Source organism: Panulirus ornatus, chromosome 19, assembly GCF_036320965.1.
Source record: "Panulirus ornatus isolate Po-2019 chromosome 19, ASM3632096v1, whole genome shotgun sequence".
In the NCBI taxonomy this organism is placed as follows: domain Eukaryota; kingdom Metazoa; phylum Arthropoda; class Malacostraca; order Decapoda; family Palinuridae; genus Panulirus; species Panulirus ornatus.
This window is the reverse complement of record NC_092242.1, coordinates 27070739-27088110: the sequence shown is the minus strand read 5'-3', so window position 1 is coordinate 27088110 and position 17372 is coordinate 27070739. Positions and strand designations below refer to the sequence as shown.

At 41.7% G+C, this 17372-nt stretch overlaps 1 protein-coding gene across 1 annotated transcript in view; it reads right to left on the bottom strand.

The window, feature by feature from the left end:
- LOC139755470 (high-affinity choline transporter 1-like) overlaps positions 1-17372 on the bottom strand; it is a 188350-nt gene that overhangs the window by 18596 nt on the left and 152382 nt on the right. The gene's annotated exons all lie outside the window — the stretch shown is intronic.

Genomic DNA, 17372 nt, shown 5'->3' with positions numbered 1-17372 from the left:
AGAGAGAGAGAGAGAGAGAGAGAGAGAGAGAGAGAGAGAGAGAGAGAGAGAGAGAGAGAGAGAGAGAGAGAGAGAGAGAGAGAGAGAGAGAGAGAGAGAGAGAGAGAGAGAGAGAGAGAGAGAGAGAGAGAGAGAGAGAGAGAGAGAGAGAGAGAGAGAGAGAGAGAGAGAGAGAGATTCCTACCGATGACGCGTAGTAAGTGCTACGTGAAATGCGGTTTAATGTGATAACGGTGAGGCGTATCATAAACTGAAGTGCAAGTAAAGTTTGGAGGACACTGATTTTTGTGTGTGTGTGTGTGTGTGTGTGTGTGTGTGTATGTGTGGATGAAAGTTAGCATGATTGCTTCTGCAGGTGTGTGTGATTGGAAATCCTGGGGGAAATCTTGGGCGATATGATGCATGAAGAATGAAATGGAGTCTTAAGATGACGGCCTGATGAATGAAGATCATATGGTGTTCACGACGTTATGACGAGCAAGAACGTACAACCAAGGGTACAAGAGCGCATCATCTGAACTGCCGTAGCAGTGCTTGCAAGCCTCAACCGGCAGCCTGAGTGACGGCGGGGATCTTGGCGCAGCACGGCTGCTGCTCAGCCGGCCCGTTCTTCACCGCTGTCCGGGCTGAAACATACGGAAACACAACACGACAAGTGTTTAACCTGGGCATTGTAGGTCACTGTACTAGCGAGCCTCGTGGGACCCTGTGCCAGCCGTCCTCAGGGCCACTCCTCCTTCCCCTCCCATCCCTGGAACTCCTACCTTAGGGCCACTCATCCTTGCCCTCTCATCCCCGGAACTCATTATTTCACAAGCAACCATAAGAAACCATTGAGGTTTACTGTGTGACCTGAGACGCCAGCTTAACTGATTGTTGTTCCTGTGATGCATGACCGCCAGAGGTAGTTACTTCTTGTTACACTGTGACATAATGAGTGTCATTACTGTTTGTAATTACTACTTGTGTAGTACGGGGTAAGACATAAGCCTTGTGTTTATCTTTGCACCCAGGCATGCACGCACACACAACCCAGCCTAAACCAAGTACCCATTTACCGACCAGCTCCGAAGGGAGGATGAACACCTGGGTTGCGTGCAAACCGACTATCATGCTGGTCCGACCCCGGGCTGGCCCGTGACATCTTATGGTCTGTAACACTAACTGCTGTGTGTGTGTGTGTGTGTGTGTGTGTGTGTGTGTGTGTGTGTGTGTGTGTGTGTGTGTGTGTGTGTGTGTGAGGTATTAGAAGTACTGATGTATAACTATTCCTCAGTGTTCCGTACACGTCGAATGATCCAGGGTTTTGTGGAAGGATTTTGATGGGGTGAGGACTCTGCTTCTATCCTTAAGTGATTCCAGACAGTGACCCATGGCTGGCACAGTGACCTCTGACCTAGCACAGTGACTCACAACTCATTACAAGTCTCATCTGGTGAGGGAATGGTTTCTCAGACAAGCCGAGACCCCACAACCAGTGAACATTATTGACAGTGCTGCTGTGTCACTGTCTCAGCTTGTTGACAACCAAACCATCACTTACAATTTGTCTAATGAGTTCCTGAAGTGATTAAGTAGTAGAATAGTGTACAATCTCACTGCAGTGGAATGATGCACCACCGGAATGAACATTTACACAGCCGTACGTTTGGTAATGTAAGGCATGTGGCAGTTGCATGGACTCACAGATATAATAAGAGTATCACATGAAGAACATTTTCCATTCCTTTTCGTTCCTCTGGTGTAACGTCGCGTGTGTGGACATAGACGTCAGAGAAAGACCTGGCTCTTCGTATACCTCGGAAGGAAAATTTTCTCTTCTGTTTTTCTAAGAAGCACTCGAGAGTTAGTGAACACCTCGTTAGCTGTGTCCTGAAATCGTGAGTTCGAATCTCACATAGGCATAATATCTATCCTTTTATGATCCTTGTAAGTTTTCATTCAGGAAACGATTATAGAAATGATGAGATCATAATGAAATTCCCCAGTGGCCCGTGGCAACAATTTTTGCCTTATAAGAGAGCCTGAGGACTGGCAGGTGTTAGGAGGCTAGCCAGTTGTGTCAACACGGCTGACGTTACACCAGAAAACGTCACCTGGACAAAAGCACAACAACATTTGCTGAGCGTCCAGGTCTGACTGATAGTTCATACGGGGGAACTTACATCACCGCGGAGGGAAGGTGTGTGGGTACGGGTGATGGGTGTAGGGGACTGCCAGGTTAAGGCTCTGTGGTAAGATAGTGAGAGTAAAAGTCACTTGAGTGTCTCGCAATGCTATTTGATGAGAATGAAGGTAATCATACTTGTTGGCACTAGAAGGTGTACTGAGGGAGTGAGTGACGGACACGGCGTCTCCACCCTTATAATGCTGAGGAAAATGTCAGTTAAAAGTGAGCAGTGAAGCGCAACAAGATGTTTCAAGCTTCATCAAAACACATTGGACAAAGATGATTAGCTTTTGTGTACAGGTGTCTAATGTTGTAGGTACCATGAACGATGACCGCGTCAGGGGTGTATACGGGCGGGTGGGCGGCGGTGGCTGCAGCTCACTCAGTTCTGTGAGTTGCCGCCAAACGTCACCTCCCGCTTCCCTCCTGGCCTGACAGCCAACCTACCGAGAGTTGGGACTGAGGCATGGAGGTCAACCTACGTGACTTCGGTCTGTCTCCACGTCTGCCTGACAAACTGCTCCTCAGATAATCTCATCTTGGTCATTACTGTCATTCATCTGTCGAACGTTTGCAACACATGTGGAGAACACTGTCTGACAATCATGTCCAACACTCCAGTTTGTAAAGTTTTCAGAGCCAAACATATGTCAAGCTTGCTACAGAGGGCGTGCAGCGCTCAGCACGTACTGCCAACGTAGATAAAGACACAAAAATTGAATGAAAATAACAATTTGGTCAGCGGGAACACACAGGCACGTCTGGCGAACTCAACAGTTGCTTTGTATTCAGGCGAGCTCTCACCTGCGGACACAATTCTTACAACTGACGAAGGTGAAACAAAAGACAGCGCGTCGAAAATCAATTACCATGAGACCATGTTAGTGTACAGGGGCTAAATTGTAGCACCACCTGTTCAGAGCGAGGCATCTCCACTTACTACTGACACATTCATTACAAGTGATTTCCAATATGCTGGAAATCTCATATCAGTCGATTTTCTCTTTTGGGTTGACAACTTTAATAAGCTGAATCTCGGTTTTATGTAGATACTTTTTATCTATCTTGTTTTCAGGTGGCTGAATTCTGTACACATTCTTATGTGTTGGAAACATACATAGGGACATCGATTGTTTTTATCTTAATCTCTCTCTCTCTCTCTCTCTCTCTCTCTCTCTCTTATACTTATATATATATATATATATATATATATATATATATATATATATATATATATATATATATATATACCATTTTGCTTTGTCGCTGTCTCCCGCGTTGCGAGGTAGCGCAAGGAAACATACGAAACAAATGGCCCAACCCACCCACATACACATGTATATACATACACGTCCACACACGCACATATACATACCTATACATCTCAACGTATACATATATATACACACACAGACATATACATATATACACATGTACATAATTCATACTGTCTGCCTTTATTCATTCCCATAGCCACCCCGCCACACATGAAGTAACAACCCCCTCCCCCCTCATGTGCGCGAGGTAGCGCTAGGAAAAGACAACAAAGGCCACATTCGTTCACACTCAGTCTCTAGCTGTCATGCAATAATGAATCGAAACCACAGCTCCCTTTCCACATCCAGGCACCACAGAACTTTCCATGGTTTACCCAAGACGCTTCACATGCCCTAGTTCAATTCATTGACAGCACATCGTTCCAGTTCACTCTATTCCTTGCACGCCTTCCACTCTCCTGCTTGTTCAGGCTCCGATCACTCAAAATCTTTTTCACTCCATCTTTCCACCTACAATTTGGTCTCCCACTTCTCGTTCCCTCCACCTCTGACACATATATCCTCTTGATCAATCTTTCCTCACTCATTCTCTCCATGTGACTAAACCATTTCAAAACACCCTCTTCTGCTCTCTCATCCACACTCTTTTTATTACCACACATCTATTACCACACCCTATCATTACTTACTCGATCAAACCATCTCACACCGCTTATTGTCCTCAAACATCTCATTTCCAGCACATCCACCCTCCTGCGCACAACTCTATCCATAGCCCACGCCTCGCAACCATATAACATTGTTGAAACCACTATTCTCTCAAACATACCCATTTTTGCTTTCCGAGATGATATTCTCGACTTTCACACATTCTTGAACTCCCAGAACTTTCGCCCCCCCCCTCCCCCACCCTAAGATTCACTTCCGCTTCCATGGTTCCATCCGCTGCCAAATCCACTCCCAGATATCTAAAACACTTTACTTCCTCCAGTTTTTCTCCATTCAAACTTACCTCTCAATTGACTTGACCCTCAACCCTACTGTACCTAATAACCTTGCTCTTATTCACATTTACTCTGAGCTTTCTTCTTTCAAACACTTTACCAAACTCAGTCACCAGCTTCTGCAGTTTCTCACACGAATCAGCCACCAGCGTTGTATCATCAGCGAACAACAACTGACTCACTTCCCAAGCTCTCTCATCCACAACAGACTGCATACTTGACCCTCTTTCCAAAACTCTTGCATTCACCTCCCTAACAACCCCATCCATAAACAAATTAAACAACCATGGAGACATCACACACCCCTGAAGCAAACCTTCATTCACTGAGAACCAATCACTTTCCTCTCTTCCTACACGTACACATGCCTTACATCTTCGATAAAAACTTTTCACTGCTTCTAACAACTTGCCTCCCACACCATATATCCTTAATACCTTCCACAGAGCATCTCTATCAACTCTATCATATGTCTTCTCCAGATCCATAAATGCTACATACAAATCCATTTGCTTTTCTAAATATATTTCTCACATACATTCTTCAAAGCAAACACCTGATCCACACATCCTCTACCACTTCTGAAGCCACACTGCTCTTCTCCAGTCTGATGCTCTGTACATGCCTTCACCCTCTCAATCAATACCCTCCCGTATAATTTACCAGGAATACTCAACAAGCTTATGCTTCTGTAATTTGAGCACTCACTTTTATCCCCTTTGCCTTTGTACAATGGCACTATGCAAGCATTCCGCCAATCCTCAAGCACCTCACCATAAGACATACATACAGTAAATAACCTTACCAACCAATCAACAATACAGTCACCCCCTTTTTTGATAAATTCTACTGCAATACCATCCAAACCCACTGCCTTGCCGGCTTTCATCTTCCGCACAGCTTTTACTACCTCTTCTCTGTTTACCAAATCATTTTCCCTAAACCTCTCACTTTGCACACCACCTCGACCAAAACACCCTATATCTGCCACTCTATCATCAAACACATTCAACAAACCTTCAAAATACTCACTCCATCTCCTTCTCACAACACAACTACTTGTTATCACCTCCCCATTAGCCCCCTTCACTGAAGTTCCCATTTGCTCCCTTGTCTTACGCACTTTATTTACCTCCTTCCAAAACATCTTTTTATTATCCCTAAAATTTGATGATAATCTTTCACTCCAACTCTCATTTGCCTTCTTTTTCACCTCTCGCAACGTTCTCTTGACCTCCTGCCTCTTTCTTTTATACATCTCCCAGTCATTTGCATTATTTCCCTGCAAAACTCGTCCAAATGCCTCTTTCTTCTCTTTCACTAATAATCTTACTTCTTCATCCCACTACTCACCACCCTTTCTAATCTGCCCACCTCCCACGCTTCTCATGCCACAAGCATCTTTTGCGCAAGCCATTCTTGCTTCCCAAAATACATCCCATTCCTCCCCCACTCCCTTATGTCCTTTGTATTCACCTTTTCCCATTCTGTACTCAGTCTCTCCTGGTACTTCCTCACACAAGTCTCCTTCCAAAGCTCACTTACTTTCACCACTCTTTTCACCCCAACATTCTCTCTTCTTTTCTGAAAACCTCTACAAATCTTCACCTTCGCCTCCACGACATAATGATCAGACATCCCTCCAGTTGCACCTCTCAGCATATTAACATCCAAAAGTCTCTCTTCGCGCGCCTATCAATTAATACATAATCCAATAATGCTCTCTAGCCATCTCTCCTACTCACATACATATACTTATGTATATCTCTTTTTTTAAACCAGGTATTCCCAATCTCTAGTCCTTTTTCAGCACATAAATCTACAAGCTCTTCATCATTTCCATTTACAACACTGAACACCCCATGTACGCCAATTATTCCCTCAACTGCCACATTACTCACCTTTGCATTTAAATCACCCATCACTATAACCCGGTCTCGTGCATCAAAACTACTAACACACTCACTCAGCTGCTCCCAAAACACTTGCCTCTCATGATCTTTCTTCTCATGCCCAGGTGCATATGCACCAATAATCACCCATCTCTCTCCATCCACTTTCTGTTTTACCCATATCAATCTAGAGGTTACTTTCTTACACTCTATCACATACTCCCACCACTCCTGTTTCAGGACTAGTGTTACTCCTTCCCTTTCTCTTGTCCTCTCACTAACCCCTGACTTTACTGCCAAGACATTCCCAGACCACTCTTCCCCTTTGCCCTTGAGCTTCGTTTCACTCAGAGCCAAAACATCCAGGTTCCTTTCCTCAAACATACTACCTATCTCTCCTTTTTTCCCATCTTGGTTACATCCACACACATTTAGACACCCTAATCTGAGCCTTCGAGAAGGATGAGCACTCCCCGCGTGACTCCTTCTTCTGTTTCCCCTTTTAAAAAGTTAAAATACAAGGAGGGAGGGTTTCCAGCCCCCCACTCCCGTCCCCTTTAGTCGCCTTTTATAGATTTGCTTTTTTTTTTCTTTTTTCATAAATATTCACCATTTCCCGCATTAGCGAGGTAGCATTTACAACATAGGACTGAGCCTTGAAGGGAATATCCTCACTTGGCCCCCTTCTCTGTTCCTTCTTTAGGAAAAGTAAAATACTGGAGGGAGGATATCCAGCCACCGCTCCCATATATATACACATATATATACATATATGTATATATATATATATATATATATATATATATATATATATATATATATATATATATATATATATATATATATATATATATATATATATATATATCTGGGATATCTGAGATATATATAGATATGTATAGATATCTGTCAGTGGATTTGGCAGCGGATGGAACCATGGAAGCGGATGTGAATCACAGGGTGGGGGAGGGGGCGAAAATTCTGGGAGCCTTGAAGAATGTGTGGAAGTCGAGAACATTATCTCGGAAAGCAAAAATGGGTATGTTTGAAGGAATAATGGTTCCAACAATGTTGTAAGTTGCGAGGCGTGGGCTATGGATAGAGTTGTGCGCAGGAGGGTGGATGTGCTGGAAATGAGATGTTTGAGGACAATATGTGGTGTGAGGTGGTTTGATCGAGTAGGTAATGATAGGGTAAGAGAGATGTGTGGTAATAAAAAGAGTGTGGTTGAGAGAGCAGAAGAGGGTGTTTTGAAATGGTTTGGTCACATGGAGAGAATGAGTAAGGAAAGATTGACAAAGAGAATATATGTGTCAGAGGTGGAGGGAACGAGGAGAAGTGGGAGATCAAATTGGAGGTGGAAAGATGGAGTGAAAAAGATTTTGAGTGATCGGGGCCTGAACATGCAGGAGTGTGAAAGGCGTGCAAGGAATAGAGTGAATTGGAACGATGTGGTATACCGGGGTCGACGCGCTGTCAATGGATTGGACCAGGGCATGTGAAGCGTCTGGGGTAAACCATGGAAAGTACTGTGGGGCTTGGATGTGGTAAGGGAGCTGTCGTTTCGGTGCATTATTGCATGACAGCTAGAGACAGTGTGAACGAATGTGGCCTTTGTTGTCTTTTCCTAGCGCTACCTCGCACACATGGGGGGGGGGGGGTGAGGGGGTTGTTATTCCATGTGTGGCGAGGTGGCGATGGGAATGAATAAAGGCAGACAGTATGAATTATGCACATGTGCATATATGTATATGTCTGTGTGTATATGTATGTATACGTTGAGATGTATAGGTATGTATATTTGCGTGTGTGAATGTATATGTATATACATGTGTATGTGGGTGGGTTGGGCCATTCTTTCGTCTGTTTCCTTGTGATACCTCGCTAACGCGGGAGACAGCGACAGAGCAAGTAATAACAAAATAATATATATATATATATATATATATATATATATATATATATATATATATATATATATATATAATTTCTTTTTATTATACTCAGGCGCTGTAGCGAGGTAGCGCATGGAAACAGATAAAAGAATGGGCTAACCCACCCACATACACATGTATATACATAAACGCCCACACACGCACATATACATACCTATACATTTCAACGTACACATACATATACGTTTCAACGTATACATACATATACGTTTCAACGTATACATACATTTACATTCACCGACATATACATATATATACACATGTACATATCCATACTTGCTGCCTTCATCCATCCTCGTCGCCACCCCGCCACACATGATATGGCACCCACTTCCCCCCCGCGCGCGCTGGGTAGCGCCAGGAAAGGATAATAAAGGCCACATTCGTTCACACTCAGTCTGTATCTGTTATGTGTAATGCACCGAAACCACAGCTCCCTTTCCACAACTAGGCCCCACAAAACTTTTCATGGTTTACCCAGACGCTTCACATGCCCTGGTTCAATCCATTGACAGCACGTCGACCTCAGTATACCACATCGTTCCAGTTCGCTGTATTTCTTGCACGCGTTTCACTCTCCTGCATGTTCAAGCCCCGATCACTCAAAATCTATTTCACTCCATCCTTCCACCTCCAATTTGGTCTTCCACTTTTCCTCGTTCCCTCCACCTCTGACACATACATCCTCTTTGTCAATCTTCCCTCACTCATTCTCTCCATGTGACCAATCCATTTCAATACACCCTATTCTTCTCTTTTCTATTACCACACATCTCTCTTACCCTTTTATTATTTACTCGATCAAACCACCTCACACCACATATTGTCCTCAAATGTTTCATTACCAACACATCCACCCTCCTCCGCACAGCCCTATCTATAGCCCATGCTTCGCAACCATATAACATTGTTGGAACCACTTTTCCTTCAAACTTACACATTTTTGCTCTTTGAGATAACGTTCTCGCCTTCCACGCATTCTTCAACGCTCCCAGCGCCTTCGCCCCCTCACCCACCCTGTGACCCACTTCCCCTTCCATGGTTCCATTCGCTGCTAAATCCACTCCCAGATATCTAAAACACTTCACTTCCTCCAGTTTTTCTCCAGTAAAACTTAACTCCCAATCAACTTGTCCCTTAATCCTATTGAACCTAATAACCTTGCTCTTATTCACATTTACTCTCAGCTTTCTTCTTTCACAGACTTTACCAAACTCAGTCACTAACTTCTGCAGTTTCTTACCCGAATCAGCCACCAGCAATGTATCAACAGCGAAGAACAACTGATTCACATCCCATGCTTCTCATCCACAACAGACTGCATACTTGCCCCTTTCTCCAAAACTCTTGTTTTCACCTCCCAAATAACCCCATTCATGAACAAATTAAACAACCATGGAGACATCATGCACCCCTGCCGCAAACCGACATTCACTGGGAACCAATGACTTTCCTCTCTTCTTGCTCGTACACATGCCTTACATCCTTGATAAAAACTTGTCACTGTTTCTAGCAACTTACCTCCCACACCATATACTCTTAATACCTTCCATAGAGCATCTCTATCAACTCTATCATATGCCTTCTCCAGATTCATAAATGCTACATACAAATTCATCTGTTTTTCTAAGTATTTCTCACATACATTTTTCAAAGCAAACACCTGATCCACACATCCTCTACTACTTCTGAAACCATACTGTTCTTCCCCAATCAGATGCTGTGTACATACCTTCACTCTCTCAATCAATACCCTCCTATGCAATTTTCCAGGAATACTCAACAAACTTATACCTCTGTAATTTGAACACTCACCTTTATCCTCTTTGCCTTTGTACAATGGCACTATGCATGCATTCCGCCAATCCTCAGGTACTTCACCATGAATTATACATACACTGAATATTCTTAACAACCAGTCAACAACAAAGTCACCCCCTTTTTTTTAATAAATTCCTCTGCAGTACCATCTAAACCCGCTGCCTTGCCGGATTTCATCTTCCGCAAAGCTTTCACTATCTCTTCTCTGTTTACCAAGCCATTCACCCTGGCCCTTATACTTCGCACACCACCTCGACCAAAACACCCTATATCTGCCACTCTATCATCAAAGACATTCAGCAAACCTTCAGAGTACTCACTACATCTCCTCACTTCACCACTACTTGTTATTTCCTACTCATTAACCCCCATCACCGATGTTCCTATTTGTTCTCTTGTCTTACCCACTTTATTTATCTCCTTCCAAAACATCTTTTTGCTCTCCCTAAAATTTGATAATACTCTTTCAGCCTAACTCTCATTTGCCCTCTTTTTCACCTCTTGCATCTTTCTCTCGACCTCCTGCCTCTTTCTTTTCTGGTCTCCCAGTCATTCGCGCTACTTCCCTGCAAAAATTGGGGGTCCTTATGTCTGATGTTTATAATGAGATATCATGGCTCTGGTTGTGTTCGTTCTGCGTAACCTGAAGGGCTATTTTCTTTATATTTCTTCATACAGAAGGTCTGTAATGCCTGGTATGGTTAATTTCATGGCTACTGTCACCTCGTTGAGGTTCCAGTTCCATTAGGGCCCAGATTTGCGTAAGTGCTATATGAACGATCGTATAATTATCTTGAACATCTTATGGAGATCAATGTGGTCAGGTTCAATATGGAATGGAGGTGGAGTAAAGCCCAGGTAACGAACCAACGACGCAACCAAGCTAAGCTGTGTCCCCACCCATCTCATCTGACTAACTTTGATCTCAATATGGTTGTCGTCTCTGGTGATCACTAACCCCTATCTGTCTGTATGTTGGATAAGGACATCGTCATAACGCTAGCATTCGCTGTTGACGTCTCATTTACTTAAGAACTGGGGCATATGCCATCTATTATAATGGATATTGTTGCTCTCTATGAATTATCATACGGGCCGGTCGGGGTTCGAATTGTGGATGCAGCAGCCAGGGCTGCAGCCAACCTATCTGTTCGTCTCCTCGCCGCTGGCCGATAAACTGGGTAACTCGTTCAGCTACTTATTAACGCGGGAAACGACGAACAAGTATGAAAGAAGAATATATATATATATATATATATATATATATATATATATATATATATATATATATATTATGAGATAGCCGTAATTAGGGCATTCAGTTGCCCGCGGTCTCAACCTCTATACAAAAAACAAAAACCAAAAAACAAACCTATGTTAGGTTAGCTAAAGCTCAGCATTTAAAGACTTTTCCACGATACTTAAGATTATTAAGACCAATTCATAAGAGTATGACCGAATTTCACCTAAAGTAAGTTGGTTTAGAGAATATACCAGATGATTTTAGCCACACCTGTAGGGTAGAGTGTGTGGCCATGTCTGTGTTTGGTGCCAGCCTTGGAGCCCAAGTATCACTTGTGTCCGTATTGAGTGAGGATGAAGGTTGTTGGCAGTGTGAGGAGCGCCGCACGCCCAGCTACAGGCCGCTCACACTGACTGCTTCTGTCAGAACGCCATAATGTATCTCCCTCTTGGTCTGAATTCTGGCTTTGAAGGATACATTTTCAGATCTAAATTATTTCCAACAGTTCTTTTCCCTTAAGGTGATATAACCACATCCTCTTGTACAAAGATGACATAGCTCTTAAGATTAGCATCTGTATACAAGACTGGGAAAATACATTACTGCTTCTGAGTTAGTCATTTTGAAACCTGATGTCCACCTCTGAACACAGTGATATTTTGCTAACTTATGGAAATCTGGAATCTCGAGCATACAGGAGTCTCGAGCACACAGGGAAGAATGCATTTCTAACAAGTCAAAACAAACCTCCGGGGGAGGAGTGTGTAGCCTATGGCTCAAAGGATCAGCAAAAGCTAATGTATCAAATGTGTGTACACGGTATTCCGTAAGGACTTACTACACATTATGACTTACACATCCATACTGTACGGGGCAAGACAAGGCTGAAACAACCAAGAATGTCAGTAAGCTCCTGGACACATGATTTAAGTGCTTAAGCAAATTTGTAATTTTTTTAAGTTATTTCACTGAGGAAGTAATCTATTAGCACTAATGTCTTCACATAAAAAGAGATATAAGGTTCATGAATATGATTTGTTTCATAATAACGAATTGAAAATATGTACTAAATGTAAATCTACTCGTTAAAAACCCTTTTCCTAAAGTGGCTATAGCCTACGGTACATGATCATGCAGGAGAAGCCGCTGGAGAGTCATGCAGTTTCCATCTATACTCCGGCATGCCATACAAAAGCCAGCCAAGAGAGCTGGTCATAGATTTATGTGCCAAAGCTGGTACATAATGCATAAAGACTTTGCAAGATACTACGAAAAAAAGCACCCACTCTGGCTGCAGGAGACTCTACACTAACAACCATGCACCAACTTGCCACAACCGGTTATGAGTCAGCCTGACCATCGCTGGTCCTACAGAATTCGGCAGACACTTCGTTACAGAACAGCTGGCTAGTCTCTGCTGCAGTAGCGTTCAGCAGATGCCCTGTTATGAAGAAGCTTGTCATTCATTGCTCATGCCAGTGGCAGTAAAAACCCTGCCAGGGTGCGGCCCTGGTTACTGGTGTGTTTGTGTTAGCCTGGACGCCTGGTTACCCACATTGCCCATCAGAGAAGCAGAAATACGACTATGTAACTACAGTTACCATGCAGTTAACCTTAGAAATCTAACTGCTTATGTTAGCATACAAAGACTGATTAAAATAAGAAGCACAATTATACCAAGATGCAAGTGATAGGCGGTATGAATTGTTTATCAATGGAAGTGGTCATGTTTCTCCCTGCATAGGGGAAGTTTGATGGGAATATCTATGATACGTCTGGTCATAGTATGGGTTAGGCATAGAGAGAAGAGCAGATGTAGGTGGCCCATCTGTAACATGGACATAGCTGATCAGAGAGGAACATGAGTGTAGGTGGTCACATGATAACATGAAAAAGAAAGTATTTAGCTTCTAGACATATTGTCATCACTGGTGTATGACACAAAGTATCTGCAGTAACATAGCAAAGCATTCAGCAATAGTAGAAAACAGGTAGAAGGCCAGATATAACAGTAGTTAAGGTGGTGGATGAATATAGTTAACAGTAACATCAGAGACCGCAGCCAGTAATGACAGGGCGGAATGTAGTTAGCTTTAGCATTGGAGATGATAATTAGTGAAAATACGGCCAAAAGAGGATGATTATGAATATGGTAAAGGAATCAAGAGTATCACAGGTAAGTTCATGGAAATACATAGAAATGAAAATTGCAAAGGACTACCGGGTCCCTTCGAGGCGGATTTTTATGGGAGAAGAAATAAGTAGCCTAGCCTAGTTAGCTTAGAAAAGGAAACAGAAAAACAAATGGTTTGCAAAGGACAAATCCCTGTAAACTTTTTTGACTGAAGCGCAGTTAACGTCAGTCGTGGATCTGAAGCAAGATATCTTATCTATTTTCAGGCGTATCTATTGGGTTGCTTTCAACTACTTTTGTTAAGCTAAACTACTTGTTAACAATCCTGCTGAACACGAATGACTTCGCCCCATCTGAAGTAAAATGTTTGCCACTACGGATGAAATGAAAATGACTTATCTTCAACAACTGCCTAGCTGAGGATTTTTGAAGCATTTGATAATTTTGAAAAACTTCATTAAATCATCTCTTAAAGATCTTTGTACATGGGTTATGCTGTCTTTACGGCTCTCACTGAATGTTTGTGAACAATCACGGTGATTCGCCGTTGTGCTCTCATCGTTCTTCATCCAAGTAGGCGGACCAAAATTGAACAAAATATTAAAAGTTAGGACGGACAAGTGAATTGTCAAGTGCGAGTACTGTTATTCAAGAGTGAGTTTCAATGCACTCATTATGAAGCCTCAGATTCTCTTTGCCTCCAGTGCTTACATGGTGGCTTTAGGTCATCGAGGATTATTAGATTTGTTATTTCTTGTATCTCACCAGAATCTAAACGAGCTCGTCTTTTCCTTTCTGCCGCCAGGATTTAAAACTTTCATCAAAATCCATTTGACACTCGTTAACGTAATCTACCAGGTTGTCTGAGTCAACCTATAGCTGTCTGTAGTCGTTTGATAACGGTCGTAAATCTACTTCCCAGCACAGTGTCACTTGTGAAACTTAATCTTATATCCTAGCCCAACAATAGTGTTATCAGAATATATCAAAAAGAGAATTAATCCCAAGTCTCTTCCCTGCAGCAAACACTTGTTACGTCTAACATCCAGAAGCTTCACCGTTAATCACTGTCTACTTTTTAAGGACAGTCAAGTAATTTTCTGACCATAGGACTAGAGTCCCATTTCTGTCATACGACCTAACTTTTGATAATCAACAGTAATATGGGCGAAGATTACTTACAGTACTATGGGCAAAGATAGTCAACAGTTATATGGGTTAGAATAGTCAATAGTAATATGGGTGAAGACAGTGAACTGTAATGTGGATGAAGATAGACTTCACTGATATGGGGTAAGATAGTTAACAAATATGGAGTAGGTTTGGTCGACAGTGTTATAGTCGAAGATAGTCAACAGTAATATGAGAGAAGATAGGCGACTAACAATAATATGGGTGAAGCTAATCAACAGTAGTATGGATGAAGATAATCACAATAGCATGGAATAATATAATCAACAGTAATATTGGTGATAGTCAACAGCAATATGTTTAAACAGTGTCATCAGTCATTATTGGTTGTCATAAGTACTAAGGGTGAAGTTAGTCAACAGTGATATGAGTATAGTGAAAGGTAGTTTGGATGAAAACAGTCAACAGTATATGGGTGAAGGTAGTCAACAGAACTATGGGGTAATATAGTCAACAGTAATATGAATGTTGATAGTCAACAGTAATACGGAGATAAGAGAGTCAACAGTAATATGGATGAAGATAGTTAACAGTAATGAAGAGGTAAGACAGTCAACAGTGAATGAAGATAGTCAACGGTAATATGGATGAAGATAGTTAACAGTAATATGGTTGAAGATAGTCAACAGTAATATGGATGAAGGTAGTTAACAGTAATGAGGAGGTAAGACAGTCAACAGTGAATGAAGATAGTCAACGGTAATATGGATGAAGATAGTTAACAGTAATATGGTTGAAGATAGTCAACAGTAATATGGATGAAGATAGTTAGCAATAATACGGATGAAGGAGGTTAACAGTAATATGGATGAAGATAGTTAACAGTAATGAGGAGATAAGACAATCAACAGTGAATGAAGATAGTCAACAGCAATATGGGTGAAGATAGTTAACAGTAATATGGATGAAGATGGTTAACAGTAATATGGATGAAGATAGTCAACAGTAATATGGATGAAGATAGTCAACAGTAATATGGATGAAGATGGTCAACAGTAATATGGATGAAGATAGTCAACAGTAATATGGATGAAGATAGTCAACAATGGTATGGATGAAGATAGTCAACAGCAATATGGATGAAGATAGTTAACAGTAATATGGATGAAGATGGTTAACAGTAATATGGATGAAGATAGTCAACAGTAATATGGATGAAGATAGTCAACAGTAATATGGATGAAGATAGTCAACAGTAATATGGATGAAGATGGTTAACAGTAATATGGATGAAGATAGTCAACAGTAATATGGATGAAGATGGTTAATAGTAATATGGATGAAGATAGTCAACAGTAATATGGATGAAGATAGTTAACAGTAATATTGGTGAAGATAGTCAACAGTAATATGGATGAAGATAGTCAACAGTAATATGGATGAAGATAGTCAACAGTAATATGGATGAAGATGGTTAATAGTAATATGGATGAAGATGGTTAATAGTAATATGGATGAAGATAGTCAACAGTAATATGGATGAAGATAGTTAACAGTAATATTGGTGAAGATAGTCAACAGTAATATGGATGAAGATAGTCAACAGTAATATGGATGAAGATAGTCAACAATAGTATGGATGAAGATAGTCAACAGTAATATGGATGAAGACAGTCAACAATAGTATGGATGAAATAGTCAACAGTAATATGGATGAAGATAGTCAACAGTAATATGGATGGAGATTGTTAATAGTAATATGGATGAAGATAGTCAACAGTAATATGGATGAAGATAGTCAACAGTAATATGGATGAAGATAGTTAACAGTAATATGGATGAAGACAGTCAACAGTAGTATGGATGAAATAGTCAACAGTAATATGAATTAAGATAGTCAACAGTAATATGGATGGAGATTGTTAATAGTAATATGGATGAAGATAGTCAACAGTAATATGGATTAAGATAGTTAACAGTAATATGGATGAAGATAGTTAACAGTCATATGGAGGTAAGAGAACGACTGTAATATGGGTAAAGATAGTCAAAAGTAATATGGTTGAAGACAATCAACATCAGGATGGAGGTAAGAGAGTCAACAATAATATAGTGATCTATCGTGAAGAAGAAGAAGTAGTTCTGGTTGTCAAGAATGACTTGGTGGCAGTACAAGTGGAACCAGGAACATAGATGAAGTTATACAACAGTGGAGGGAGTGAAGTTAACCACCGGTAGCATGTATGAAAAGAAGTAGAAATGATGAAGATGAGGAAAGTCAAAGGTTGCTGAAGTTACAAGCTTAGCGTCAGAAATTTAGCGAGAAGTTAGTAACTAATAACGGTAGACATCAACATCGACAGGGTGATAACAGCCAACAGTAGCAGGAATAAAAGTAGCAAACAGAAAATGGCCGAAGGACGTCAGCAAGATTTGTATGGAGGAGGAGGACACGCGAGACGATGGTGCTGCTGGTCCAACAGGACGCGTGTGCGTGGTAAAGGCTGCAGTGAACTACAGTTGGTCAGTGTCTCGTATTGGATGTACGGTTACAGCAGCCCGCCTCCTGTGACTGTACCCAAATAACATCAGAACAACTGACAGCAGGAGGATCTGACTGTTGCTGTACCATCTACGACAGAAGGATGTGTGTGTGTGTGTGTGTGTGTGTGTGTGTGTTTGGGAATGGCTGCAGAAGGATCGCTGTTAACCTGAATGTTATGGTTGCCTGATGTGTGTCATCGT